The sequence below is a fragment of the Aptenodytes patagonicus genome, chromosome Z (genome assembly GCF_965638725.1).
Source record: "Aptenodytes patagonicus chromosome Z, bAptPat1.pri.cur, whole genome shotgun sequence".
Classification (NCBI taxonomy): domain Eukaryota; kingdom Metazoa; phylum Chordata; class Aves; order Sphenisciformes; family Spheniscidae; genus Aptenodytes; species Aptenodytes patagonicus.
In genome coordinates, this window is record NC_134982.1 from 53,388,159 (window position 1) to 53,401,124 (window position 12,966).

Genomic DNA, 12,966 nt, shown 5'->3' on the forward strand with positions numbered 1-12,966 from the left:
ATGTAGTTTAATTTTTCCTCTGAAAGCACTTAAGTCGTCTTGAGTAGCTGCCTGTGCTTGGATGGTACTGTCCCATAGAGGAAGACATTTCTGATGGAAGCAGATCTAAGACTACGAATTTCTCCTCCCACAACTCTGGTTATCTTCAGTTTTCAAAGTATCACCCTGAGACACAAACTCATGAGGGAACACTTTTCAAGCATCACCAGCTGGATGTAAGTTAGATTCACTGACCTTTCATGTGTCTTTTAATCATACAGCTCCTGTGGCAGTGGCAGATGAGGCTGCTTTTAATTAAGTTGCAGAGGTGTGGCACCATCACAAATATGAGGCCCTAGCCCACCTAGAAAATCCAGCATAGCATTTTTTGCTTCACAGGGAGAAAAGAGGGTATGATGTGCTATACAGGGAAAATGTCCAATGATCCACATTACATTGGCATAAAACAAAGATGTACTTTTTACCCAGTTTGAACAGCAGAAGTGTGTAAGAGCATTTGTAACACATCTTTTTGGCACTTCACATTGCAAGTAATGTGTGATCGGTCCTCATACACAATAAAGAAAAATATAACTTCTACTAGAAAGTCAGTGTTACTGATCTCCAACCATGTTTTTTTAAGATGCTGCCAGTCTCACACTTAGAAGCTCAGCGCATGCCAAAGTCATAAAAAAGGGCGTATAATCACAGCGAATACTTCTCTTGGGTGGTACATAAAACAGCACACTATAAAGAAATTTATTGAAAACTACTGAAGTATCAAAGATTTTAAGTGAAGGCCAAATTTCCTTAGCCCAATTCTGAAACATTTCTGTCTACATCAAGTCTTCCTACTAACAAGTCCATTGGCATTCCGCTCGGACACAAGGCTCTGCCTGCCACATGGGACCTTCCTTTCCTGCAGCGGAACTGAACAAGGTCATCTGATCTGTAGCCTCTGGAAAGCATCTTTTTGTTTGTTTGTTTATTTTCAGCAGTTAAGAAGCACTTAGATCAAGAGCTAAGATGGATAAGGTGAGAGAGATGGAAGCTTCTGCTATGTCCACTTTAAAAATAGAGGCATGCATTAGGTTTCAGATCGAAGGTTGACATTCAGGGCATTAAAATATAAACTTCTTAGTATGTAAAGAGAAAAGTTTTGTAACTTTGTAACAGTTTTGTAAGACAAAACCAGTTCAGTATACTAACTTTTGGATGAGGGTTTATCAATTTCTCAATTCAAAGTTTCAGAAGTATGTTTTCTGCCTGATTCATTTCACTTGTTTATTTCAGTCTGCCTGAAAGCCTATTATATGGTCATCTTCTGTAGAACAAAACACAATGTTGAACTGAATCTACTAGAATTATACACTCCCTAAAGTACTCCGTTGAAAATTACAGTACAGTCATGTATAGAGTAAGCCTTAGAGAAAAATATTTACTGCTCTGGTGATGCCCCCTCTATCAGTGAGAAAAATGTGAACGGTGAGGCATGTCCTGCAGTTAACAGTTTTGTGCTTTCAAAGTCCAAAGTGAGCGGGTAGCTTTAAAATCGGAGAGAGCTGACAGATTTCTTATGGTTCAAAATCCTTTTTGGCATAGCAACTGCCTGAAACTTACACATCTGCAATAGGAAGGAAGTCAAGGAAAAGGGAACAGCCATACTACTGTACTTCATAAACTGGCATGCATAAATACACTGCCTTTGTGCAGTTTCATTCATTTTCTATTATTTCAGTGTTACTCAGTTCCCCTGTGATATTTCAGAATTATTTTCATCTCATGTCCAAACTGCTGCTTTTATTCTCTATGAGAGCATGTCAGAGATGACATTGCTAAAGCAATAGTGTTACCACATAAACCTTTGTTGGATCTTGCATCTTGTCCTGCAAACCTGTATTAAGCTACCTCGTTTTAGTAATGTAACCACATTATCAGGCAGCTCAGCACAGATAGCTTAGTTTTGCAGTCTTGGCTTTGCAGTCCCAGCTGAACTCTCTGTTGACTTTAGTATAGCTGGCTAGATCTGCATTGTATTTTAAAACTACCCTTGACGCTGGGCTTACAGCCAGATTTACTTGCTATCTATGCTACATACCTGAGATAATGTCCATTGCACTGGCTCTGTAGTAATTCTGCTGATACTGCTGGGGGGAGGACTTTGCAGGTGCATACCTTGCACTTCAGAGTCATGCCAACTGCAGTGTGGACTTGCCTCATACTTGTCACAGCCACTTCTATTTATCTCATCCGCAGGAACACTGTATTAACATCACACAAAATCCTTTCTAAGAGACGTCTATATTTCTGCTGCAGTTACCTATAATGGTAATCTGTGTATGGAGTGGTGGAGTCTTTGGGCATTCTGGATGTCAAATTGACCCTGAGATCAGACAACCCAACGTTGCCCATGTGTGAGCTAATTAGCTTACAATTGTGTTGATGCTGTATGTTCAAATGACAGATAGGTTTTTGCAGCAGTATGGATAGAAATAGGTGTGGCTGGCAAAGAGCTCCTGGAATTTCCTGGAAGAATAAAAACACTCTTCACCTGGTTGGTTTTGCTTCCTTGCAAGCTTTGGAAATGAGTTAATACTAATAATGTTTTTAGCTTTACTTCTACTGTCATCTGCCAATTTTATCAAGAATTATCAATTATCAAACTATTTTATTTCTTTGTTTTTAAGTTTGCCCACTACATAATGATACCTCAAAGTAAAAAGTGCATTATTGGGACAAATCTCTGACCAACATCTGATTTTGCAGCTTGATAGGTGTTTTAAAGCTCCACTGTTAATAATCAATTCAATACCATGTCACTTAGGCTGTATTTTGATATCGTAAATTCCTTTCCTGTATAACAGCAGTTGGAACAGGATAGTAAAATGTGACAATAGTAACCATATTGATAAAATATACAAATATTAAAAAAAAAAAAAGCTTACTCACTGAATAATCGTATAATTGGTTTCACTGTGATATGTGAAAATAAAATGTCTGCAATCTTTTTTCAGATGTGGTAGCCCTCACATTTCTACCGATATTAATAATTGCATCCTTCTTCATTACTGGCATTAAATGTGGTATGGTAATTCTGTTAAAGCACATACTTAATGATCTGATTATCTTTTACCTTTGTCTGAATCACAAAGTACAACAGACAAAGTTGTCAACATTTAGCAATTATTTCTTCAAGATAAGTATTGCCGCCATATCTTTTCAGGGCACAGAATTACTTGGAATTACACCAGCTGTTGGTCCAAAATTTCAGCTGTTTCCTTTTGAGACAGTTTTATTACCAAAAATTTTTTTTATTGCTAATGTAAATGTACAAACATATGCTTTGCCAGTGAGACAGAATCTCACCAAATAGGAGAGGGCTTTTTTCATACCCTGGCTTCAGGCTGGCTAATGACAGTGGTAGAGACGTTAAGTTGTACCTGGTTGAATCTGTTTTGTTAACTGAAGGTTCATGAACCTGAAAACTTACAGCATTTCCTTTATGATATAATTGATCTGCATTTTTTGCAGTCACTCTTCCATCATCTGTATATGCATCAGGTTTTGTGGGTTATTTAAGGTTTCTACTTAATTTTTCCTTTGAATCAATAAAGTTTGGTCACATGGGGCACCAGTTGCCAAGATGAAGACAGTTTTGAGTGTTGTCTGTACTGTGCCTTTTGCTTGACCCACAGTTTATTTTTATGTCTTTGATGACTTGCACATTTTTGGATCAAATAAGCATTAGTCACAAGCTACTCTTGAAAGAATTCTCTGTGCAAGTCCTTCTTTGGATTGTGTAGTTTCTCTCCAGTTCAGGAGAACTCTTCTAGTTCCTGTAATTCTGTCATATATTCAGAAGTCACTTAATTTGTTTTTTTTATTTTGTTTATAAGGCAGAAATGTTTTATAAACTGTTGCATTTGTGGGATCTGTAGAGTTTCCACAATCTCAAAAAACCTTTTGCGTTCATACTTGGAAGAGTTCATACACTACCCAGCAGGCATGTCATGGTTTAACCCCAGTCGGCAACTGAGCACCATGCAGCCGCTCGCTCACCCTGCGCCCCCCCGGTGGGATGGGGGAGAGAATTGGAAGAGTAAAAGTAAGAAAACTTGTGGGTTGAGATAAAAACAGTTTAATAATTGAAATATAATAATAATAATAATAGTAGTAGTAGTAGTAGTAGTAGTAGTAGTAGTAGTAGTAGTAATGAAAAGGAAAACAACAAAACCCAGGAACTGCTCACCTCCTGCTGACCGATGCCCAGCCAATCCCCAAGCAGCAATCGCCCCCTGGCCAACTCCCCCCCCAATTTATATGCTGAGCATGACGTCACATGGTATGGAATGTCCCTTTGGCCAGTTTGGGTCAGCTGTCCTGGCTGTGCCCCCTCCCAGCTTCTCGCTGGCAGGGCATGAGAAGCTGAAAAGCCCTTGACTAGTGTAAGCACTGCTTAGCCATAACTAAAACATCGGTGTGTTATCAACATTATTCTCCTCCTAAATCCAGAACACAGCACTGTACCAGCTACTGGGAAGAAAATTAATTCTATCCCAGCTGAAACCAGGACAAGGCAATATCTTTTCATCTAGTCACATGTCTAAAGTGGTACCTTTTTCTCTTCATTCATGCTGTTAGCAGTTATGGATCTTTCCAGTTTGTCTAATTGGTTGGACAAAGATCTAGGGAGCTATTGGCCAAGTCTAGGTTCCCCAAGTAACCAGGTTTTTCAAAGTTCGAACATTTTTTCTTCCACAAATGAGCTATTTATTCACGAATGAGTGGCTGCCAGTTCAGCTTGCTTCCCAATTTTGTTGCCATCTCTGCCGTTACACTCTGCTTTGTTGACTTCATGCTTTGGTATCCTGTCTTTGTCCCCAGCTATTGTGGCTCTTGCTTTTTTGCACAATAGCTGTAATAAATTTATACATGTGTGTTCATATTACTAATATCTTATAGTACACACTTGATGTAATGTTATATATATATAGCTGATTGTAGCTGTGGTAGGATGGGCAAGATTTTCTGAGCAGTCGTTTGTGTGGAATGTGCAAGCCATGAACACATAGAAGTTCACCCATGACTCGCAGAGGTGCTAAAGCATCACCCTGGAGGAGGGGCTTCCCCCATCAGGAGGAAGGATTGCAGAGAGAGCAGGTCCCATTTAGGGGTGGAAGAGAAGAGTTATGGTGAGATGCCTGGCTCCTTGCAGAAGGACTGGCCTTTCCCCATCAGTACACTGTGGTAGCCTTTTCCACACTGGAAGATGTACATTGTGCTTGAGGACTTTTGGTAGGATGTGACACTTCTTCCACAAATGGGAGTAGTTCAATTTTTTGAACTGTACTGTCTGGTTTGTTCTTTGTAACTGATGTGCATGGAATCACAAATGCTATTCATTTTCTCAGACGATCACTATTTTATTATGTTAAGGCCTACTTTGCTTCTAATTGTAAACTGTGTGACCTTTTTGTAATAACTAAAGCAGCAGTTTACATTTACTGATAAAAAAGGAAAGCATTTGATGCATTTTAATAGTCAGGACAATAAAACACTTCTTCAGCTATCAACGATGAGTTGAAATCATCTCTGTTGTCATATTTGGAGAACAGAACTGAGCTTGCAGTAACTGTCCTTTTTCTCTCCTGTTTTACATAGTCCTTAGCTCCTTGAAGATATTAAATTCAGCCAATGGCAGTATTTAAATTGAAAGAAGCCTCAAGGAATAGTAACTAACATTATTTTTCTTAATGCACCTGTCTTTATGGGCTGTAAAACCCTCTGAGCTGTCTGTTTCAGGATCCTTGAAATAACTGAACGCGTGTGAAGGGTTTGCTCTGTAGAAGTGGGCTATGCCACTGGGGAAATATTGCCTGGGAACTGGGGGTGGTGGCAAGCCAGCCGGAGGCAATGCTTTCACCATCAAGGACACGGTCCTGCAGCTGTCAGACCAGAAAAGCAGTGTAGTTCAGGAACAGCCAAGTCTCTAGCGATGAGGAAGATCCAAGGTCAAGCCAGGAAAGCTGGGACAGCAGGTCAGGGTTAGGATCAGCAAGGTATCTGGGTTCTGGGCTTAGTGATACCCGTAACATAGCTCAAAGGCCTGAGGTTAGAAGCAGCTCCCTGGCAAAGGCGGGAAGGGCCCTGGCAAGGCACCTTGCAGCTCTTCCCCCGTAGCCTGGTGCAAGCCCTGGCGGCTGCAGTGTGCCAGGGCTGGCTGCCAGCACAGGCAGCCAGACCCCCGGGGGGGCAGCTTGCGGAGCCTGTTGGTGCACACAGGGTTTTGGCACAAGGTCTGTAGCTCTGTAGCATGAAGTATGATGCCTAGCTTCGGCAGATATATCATCAGGTGAACAAATCAGCCTTTAACCTTTAAAAATACGAATAGATTATTTAGAGCTAAACTCTGTAGTATTAATTTAAATACAACAGAATTCTTGCCCTGTCTGCTCCTTTCTCCATGTGAATAGCTACCTGAATCAACAAGGTGCTTCTATCACATTTTGCCTTTGCAGTTTCTTTTGACATGCTTTTCTCTTTGGCATGTTTTCTGACCTACGTTGGCAAGTGTAGTTCCACTCTTAGGAGGTGTATTAGCAAACTGTAACACAGGGGAAACTATTAGAGATTTTTAAGGAGAAAAGAAATATCTTCTGTCTGCTCTTTCACTGTCAGCATTCATCTCCATTGTATCTATTTTTAAATCAATCACCCCAGTCCTCAGTTTCCCAGTTCTAAATATTTTATTTTGAGGATGTAATTTACTAACTCAAGAGCTCTTTCAAAAGCTTTCTAACTTGATTACTGTCATTTGGAACATCTGCTTGACAAACTTCTGCATTAGCAGCAGCTGCTGAATGAAATGTGGTTTTCGTTCCTCAGGAGATTCGTAGGTTTAATTCCAGGAATCATTAATCCATGAGTGATTTTGCATTAACTAAAGAATTATCCCCTGCCTCCTGTTTCCTTAAAATTAACAACTTTTTTTTTTTTTCTTAATGGAAAAACAGAATATAAGAGAAAGAAGAGGTCCAGAGCACAGATATTTTTAGCTAGAATCTATTGTCAGTATCTTTGAGAGACCCGAATGAATAGCCTCATTGTCACTCCAGGTCTGGTGACACCTGCACAATTAATAGATTATATTCATAACAGCAAAGCTGAGTGGCAGTTGACCCATTTTGCAAACAAATACATAAATGTGTCTGACACATTTAGTTGTTACAAAACTATTTCTTGAGTCAGGCTTTAGTGCTGTAGCATCCAAAGAAAAGCAAAAGATGAAAAAAGGCTGAAGCAAGAAAAAAAGGTGCTTCTACTTTTCCTTAAAGTTCTTTGTCTTTTGGGGGATTTCTACTACTAGGAGTAGGGTTTGTGTGACTATTTGTTCAATGATGGGCTGTAAAATGAATAGTTGTTGAAAGCTAGGGCTAAAAAATCAGTAATTTGAACAGGGTTTTATTAATAAAGAATGATGCAATGGAATAGGCAGGGCCAAAACTATTCCCTGTGCATTTTCAGTGGTTTCAACTGAATGGCACTGGCAGTGTTACTAAGAGTTTCACTAGCTGAAATCCTTTCCCTTTTTCCTAATAATCCTTGGGGGTTACTTCAAAGTGGAATGACCATATGCATTATTTGGGGTTTAGAAAAGGAAAGGGAAAGCAGAACTCCAGTGCCGACCGCAGGATTATGGCTTTGAGCTGTCTGTGTTGCTAGGTGCAATGTCCTATCCTCTCCAAGAATTCACAGTGAGAGAAGCTCTGTGATGACCAGCAGCTGCCAGATGTGTGAATTAGCAGTTGTAATACAAATTCTAATTGTTCAGAAAAACTTGTAGTAAGATGAAAAAAACCTGCAGTTTTGGAAACTGGACATAAATTTTTCAAATAACTGCTTCTGGGTGACTCCAAGCTTAATGTCACAGCAAATATATAATTCTCTTGCAGCTCAAGAAACATCCATGTAGAACTATTTTTTTCAACAGAATGACATCAAAACGAGTCATACATTTGTGTTTTAATATTTTATTAAATGCAGCAGGCCCTATGCTATCTAGCGTATTGCTTCAGTTGATTTCACTGTACAGTTTCAAGGTCCTACAGGCTCCTATACTGAGGATACCTAACAGCTTTATTTATTAAACAGAGACAGGATGGTGGTGACACAAGGCAAGATACTGCGATTTATGGGATGCAGAAAGAATGATTTCCATTTAAATTCTCCAGATAACTGAATATACAGGTTCTGAATTTAATTTTGGGAATTGCTAACAGAACATGTACAGTGCGGCTAACATGAAGGTAATCGTCACCCAGTGCCTGGCTGTGTAACTAGAGACTCATCTGAAAAAGCTACTGGTGATTCACTGATGGTCCTCATTCAGTCCTGGAAACTGTTTCCCTCTAGAAACAGTTTTTAGAAACTCCTTTTCTGACACTGGTCTTTGTCTACCAAATGCAAGGCAGAGATTATCTTAACTAGGTCACATGTTGTCTAAGAAGAACAATACTTGTACTGAATATCATATAGAGACGTTCAAGGAAAACACAGACTATAGGATCAACATTTTCGTTAGGGAGGGCTTCTTTTAATTTAATGCTATGAGCTAGCTGAACAAAGTGAGTGATCTCAAAAATGTTTGGCAATATTTTGCTTTCTTCTACGCCACATTTCTCTAAAGAAATTTAGTTTTAATATAGCACAAGAGGAAGCCAAAAGGTCTTTAAAAATAATCCGTATATCTGGAGAAAACTTACTACCTCAAGCTAGTTCAGAACATACCTAACAAATGGCATAGGGACTCCTCATTGTAGCAGAGATATGCCAGTATAAAAACGGACTAAGACAATGGTGAGTCACACAATGTAATTTTGAACTATGGATTTCCCAACAAAACCAGTTTGTTAATGGCAGATTACAGGTATTTGGGTAGATGTAAGCTTCTCTTCAGAAAAATTGGATTTTTGTGGCCAGCAAAATGGAAATGGAGTCATATTGCTTATACTCCAAAAGAGGTTTTCCTCGTCTTATGACAGAATATGTTACTGCAGTGATATAGGACTGATTACAATGCTTTCACATGCCATCAATAAATAGTTTCCTCTCCTATCTTTAATTATAAGTCTAATGAAATGCTTGGATAGAAACTGAGCTGAATACATATGTCTATCTTTTTGCTGGCAATCTGTAGAATTACAAGCATTTGCAAAAAAATTGGTTTTGTGTAATTCCAGGAGAGAGCTCAAATACCTCTGTGCTCCCAGCAAATGAGAATTAGATTCCTACGTGCTGGCAGGAGACGGATTTAAAACGTAATCCTCCTCTCACTGTTCTCCACTAGTCGATTTAGGCAGTTCTTGCTCTCTGAGCTGACTTTTGTGGATCCTGTTCTCAGGCATATAACTCTTCCCTTACATTTTTAAGGCGCTGTCATCCAACATGATGTCTGTGAATTTCACTCAGCATTTGAGCTCTTGAGCTAGGCACTGAAACAATGCCTGTAGCAACTCTGTTTCCTTCAGCTATTCAGCTTCAAAGATGAGCAACATTTGCTCCTAAGCATGATGGCTTCAAATGAAGCAGAAACTTAGATATCTCTTGGGTTTTTATATATGTATATTTTTTTATATATATATCGTAAAGTAAAGATATATATATATAAAATAAAGAGATATATATGTAAAGATAGAGATATGGTTAAAACAATAAAAAAGATGATAAAGGTGGAAGGTTATAAGTGGAAGGGCTCCAAGTAGTAGGACTTCAAAATGTGCCGCACCCTTGGAATTTAATCCAGACTTTTCCAAAATGATAGCCTCTTAGTCTCTTTCTATCTAGGTTTTTGATTTGGATTATTACAGAAATAAGGATCCACTTACAAATCTGGAGTACAGTCCAAATTTTCATAGCTAGTTTTGATTCTTGTTTTTTTAAAGAATTTTCACAGGCTAAGGACTTTCTTATGAAACCTTACATAGCCAGGAGTAAGTGCTAGCCTCTACCAGAAAATGGTAAGGGGTTTGAAACCTTCTCTTTCTTCCCTGTATCTCACTCTATCTGATTGGCTTAATCACCTCCAGTTCCATAAATTGCAGTGGCTAATTTGGGATATACCGTGTTTACTGCCAATCTGCAGTTTCTTTAACAACTTTATTTTTAAAAATGTAGGAAAGGTATCAGAAGTTTGCACCATGAAATGCAGATAATGGAGATATTTAAGAGGTGTCTTTTTCAGCTACACACATGGTGTTCATTTAATTAGAAACACAATAGAATTATACACCAGAAGTATTGAATTTCATTGTAATCTTAGTGAAGTAGAAAGCAATCTACAGTTCCTGCATGCTGTTTTTTAGAAGCTGACAGACATAAATACCTTTTAATTTTAAAGCTCTACTTTGGCATTTGAATGAATGACATCATTAGCTTTTTGCGCATCCACTAAAGATGATAGCTGGTAGTTTTCCTTGATAAAAAAGTTAAATGTCAGAAGACAATTTTGATGTTCATGTCAGTTTTTCTGTCTATGAATATTCTTAACTTACTGAGAAATCTTATCATTCAAAAGTAACTGAAATATAGACCTGAGAGGGCTCTTATTTACTAACACAAATGTGTATGTGTAGCATCCTGTTCCTACATACCTTTAGGACAAGAAGATGGTAGAATGAGCTAATGCTCAGGCATCTGCTCTCCAGAGATCTCTGTTCAAATCAATGCTTTTACAATACCAGTAAAAATGAATCCTCACACATGGAGAATATAGTTTGGCACAAATTAATTCCTCTTCACAGTTTGCTCATGAGCTAGGACTGGTATAGCACAGGTGCCTGAGCAGGAAAAGCTGTGTAGAAAAGCATGTCCAGTGGAAAAAAAAAAAAAAAAAGCAGTAGTATAGGTCAAGTCTTTTACTATTAAAGTGCAGTCCACTCAGTGGAGAAAACCATTAGCATATAATAGAAGACAGGTGTGTTAATACATTGTTAGAAAAGTACTGCAAGGTGTCTAGTAGCAATGAATTTGGAAAAAAAACTGGTTTGGAAATACCTGGGTAGCTAGGCAAGTGTTTAATTATCTCATAGCTACCTGTATTTTATCTAATTATGTTGGCATTCAATACCATTTTTTAAAATTAGTATGGTTATGTCCTGCGTTTGGAGAAAAATTAAGTATTCACCAGATTTTCAAAGGCAGCTACCTGGTAAAGACTGTGTGTTTAATTTCTGTGCTTTCAGTGAGGCCATGAACCTAACTAGTCAACTTTTTTTAAAAAACCCGAGTACATTTTCACATATCCAGTATAAAAATGTGTCCAGATTACTAAAGTCAGTACTCATTATTGGGTCCCACAGAATTCCCATGTAACATGACCAGTTTCAGCATTAGTATGTTCTGTTCCTAACTTACTATTACCAATTTTTAAAAAAATTAAGAATGCAAGTATAGTTTGTTATTAGCAAGGAGAAAAGAATGAATGAGAAAGGAAGAATAAAAAGAAAATTGAATGGAAATTGTGCTAATCACTACAACATGCTTTTTCTTGAATGACAAGTAACACTCCAGTTGGCATAACTCACAAAGTCATCAGTCAGTTTCTCTGCCATCTATCATTCCGTACAGGCACCTTTTGCTCTTTACACTTGTATTTGTTTAGGTTGAGTAACTTTAATCAGAAAATATTATCTTAATGTCCATGAACACTTTCATTTTTAAAACTGTAAAGATCTGCACCTGTATATAACCATCTGATTAACTACTGTTAACACAAATAGTGTTGATGTCAGAGTTTGCCAATTACAGATAACCTTCCATGTAAACTAGATTAAATGAGCTTGTCTGGTTTGGAAACCTGTGAGTATATTTTGGCCACATATAGTTAACAAAGATGCACAAATACCTGGCAAGAACAGATGAGTAATGAATTTTACCAGACAAATAACTCTATACCAAAATAACTTCTCTGGTTTTGGATCAAATCTGCTTTTTTAGACAGTATTTTAAAACCAAAGATATCTCCTTCCATACAGTAAGCACTGTAAAAGACTGACAACTCTGTTTATCTGTACTCAGCAGGTTGCACTGAATGAGCAGGACTCTTTTCATGTTAGAATTCCCATCAAGGCATTTACTCCTTTCTTGCAAAATATGCTTCAAATAATTGAGTACTCAGTACTCAACTTGCTATAATTTTTGTTTGTTTGGTTTTTGTTGGTTTCTGTTTTGTTTTGGTTTTTTTGTTATTTAAGTGAACCGAGCCATTTAGTTGAGTTCTAAATGCAGAACCACCACGAACAGAAACTTACCAGGCTTGGCCAGTCCTATACTGGTAACACTGTCCATACATACCTGCAAGAACTATTAGTTTTGTCAGCATAGCAGTATCAGTTACTTGAAGAAAGGGAGACAACAACAAGAAGTAGTGTTTTTTTGCCAATCTAAGTGCCCTTTTTATAATTAAGAATTATTTCTGTATATGGTACAGCTAACATAATGCAAAACCCCCCACTTCTAATGCAGGACTATGTAATAACAGGAACTATGCAAACCTCATGGTGCCAGGAACAGCTCCAGGTGGAAACAGGTCAGTGTATCTCCTGCTGCAAGGCAGCAATGAAGACTGCTTTGTTATATTGCAAAAGCAATTCCTGACTGTTTGATTTGAATGGTGTCTGATGCAGTCTTTGGAGAAACTGAATGAAGACTATTTTGGTAAAAGATTCGCAGACTGTGGAGAACTTGCGGATTTGTTAGTGACACGGGAATTTCATTTCACACTCATAATGACCTAGTTTATTTAAAACTAGCATTGCCATCTACATCATATATTCTATTTGTCTAATTAAGGGTATAAGGTGTAAGGTATTATGTCCTGAATACCAGGACACAGTCTGATGATCTTCTGATGTAACCCTTATGGCGAAATTAATTATCAGACTATACTGTCAGTTATTGACAGTACTGCTAATAATATACACCACATTA